The 2298-nt window shown below is 32.2% G+C and overlaps 1 long non-coding RNA gene across 1 annotated transcript; it reads right to left on the minus strand.

Annotated features, from left to right (window-relative positions):
* Positions 1-536: 536 nt before the first annotated feature.
* LOC134713820 (uncharacterized) lies at positions 537-1635 on the minus strand. The gene is made up of 2 exons (XR_010106394.1): positions 1396-1635; positions 537-860 (listed from the first exon to the last, which is right to left on the minus strand). It is a non-coding gene; the product is annotated as an uncharacterized LOC134713820 (long non-coding RNA).
* Between the last annotated feature and the right edge of the window lie 663 nt (positions 1636-2298).

Raw genomic sequence — 2298 nt, forward strand, 5'->3', positions numbered from 1 at the left:
AACAACAAACCAACTGTTTAAGATCTCATCATTTGAAGGTCAATGGAAGCTCTAATGTTAAGGACTAAATTGTTCTGGATAATATTTCCGTGTGGCTACATTACCATCATATAGCTCCTACTGTTTATAAGCTTTTTGTGCTTTTTTGTTTGTTTTGAGATTGTGACACAGTAATGACTGCTGTACTCATATTTTGACTATTTTCCTATTATTTCTGTTTTGTTCATGCATCGTTGCAACTATATTAGAATTATTATACAATTTTATGCGACTGTCATACAAGTTAGAGGTTACGCGCTATATAACCAGGTTCAATCCACCATTTTCTACATTTGAAAATGCCTGTACTAAGTCAGGAATAGGACAGTTATTGTCCATTCGTTTGATGTGTTTTAACACTTGATTTTGTTATTTGATTAGGGACTTTTCGTTTTGAATTTTCCTCGGAGTTCAGTATTTTTGTGATTTTACTTTTTTCTTCCACATCACTGACTATCAAATGTTTCGGTGTCAGACAAATAAATCAGTCAAAAACACTTGTTTGTGAAACTTTCTATGTTTCTATCATAGTATAAAGTTTATGTTGGAGTATATGCATTTTTTCCCGTGTGCACTTCAAGTATAGAGACCTTTGTGAAATTCTTTGTTCGCTTTATTTTAGGTTGGTAACTATTTCTTGGTAAAACAAAGTTGTACACGGAATAGTGATGCTGCCATCCGTCCTTTACAATATATTATTTGGAGAACACTGTAGATTCCCTGGTCTGCAATTTCTCTGCCTTACTGAATAACTTGTCACGGCTATAGCCTTGGGAAATGCGTGTTGGGACCACTGAACTCTTGTCTTGCTAAAGGCAGAGCTGTGATAACGAAACAAAACATTTAAATTATGTGAACGTGTTAGGGGTTGCTCGTGTATGATTTTTGACAATTATAAAATTTTCATCATTTCATTTTATTGGTGGCGAGGTTTCAGCAATAGTCATGAAAGGGGACTGACTGTTGAAATATTTAACATGATCCTGTTCAATAGAAAAAAAATTGCATCGATATAGCCAGTGTGTGCTGAGGCGGTGTAAAACAAACTGTAATCAATCAATACAACAGAAAATATTAATATTGATGTCGTCGTATGTGCCTTCTAACAGACAAGAAGTGAAACGTCAAATTTGTATTTATACTATCTGATAGTATACAATTACAGATATCACTTAATTGATAACGTGAAGAATTCTTCGTCCTAGTTTTTTTTATTCAATTATAAATGCATGCGCAATTTAATACGTTGTTTGAGAATAAAATATGTAGTAAAATAATTCAATTGAAAATGAGGTTAATCATAAATTAATAACTGATCAAATAAAATGAAAGTTTTAGTGTTTACTTGATAGTTACCTGTCAGTAGAAATCACTTCAGACGAACATTCAAGGGCATGGTTAGAGTGCCGTCTATATTTTCCAGGTCAAATTATGTAATGTAATATATGATAACGTGTGTTGTGTCTGGGTTCAAGACGCTGACAGCCATATTATATCTATAAATACGTTATACGTACCTGTTCAAAAGCTTGCGGCAGATGTTCCACTTGGCAAAGCTACAGGATGCACATTAGATAACTTCAACTTATACTCAATGTATTTTATATATCAAAGATGAAAAGAAACATTTTCATGAAACCTTAGCAATTCTGTGGTAAAATGGAACGAAAGAAGCATCATGCAAAGTTCGATGTTAACGTCAAACATATTTTAATTGATTGTTCTCCAATACGTGTCTGAAAAATAGATTCTTAATGATTGTTGCAAAAAATTAAATTGCCAATAGAAAAACTTGTAAAAAAGTACAATAAGTAAAGGAAAAGTAATTTCAATTACAATTGATTACAACAAACTTTTTACTTCTCCGCGTTTTACAAAGCATAACTAACACATGCATACGCTTTTATGTTCAGTCAAGTTTTCGCCAATTTTCTACCATACATACAGAGCATTATCTACTTGAACACATGTCAAACAATCAAGTTTTGTTGAGGAGGATGGCACCAAACAACACTTCATAGTTACCTTTGTCATGTCACGATCTATTGTACAACTTGGCATAATGACATATCGTAATTAACGGAAAACGTTCAATCGATGAAACTTTATATAGCCATCTACTTCATCTTTTTTTTAAAACAACAATTCGAAAACATTTTTTTTCTTCACAAAACTGTTCAAAAACACATTTCTTCATTTACTGCATATTTTGTTTTGTTTATAAGATATTGCCTATCTTAAAAACATTTTAATACTAAC

The sequence above is a fragment of the Mytilus trossulus genome, chromosome 4 (assembly GCF_036588685.1).
Source record: "Mytilus trossulus isolate FHL-02 chromosome 4, PNRI_Mtr1.1.1.hap1, whole genome shotgun sequence".
NCBI classification, from domain to species: Eukaryota; Metazoa; Mollusca; class Bivalvia; order Mytilida; family Mytilidae; genus Mytilus; species Mytilus trossulus.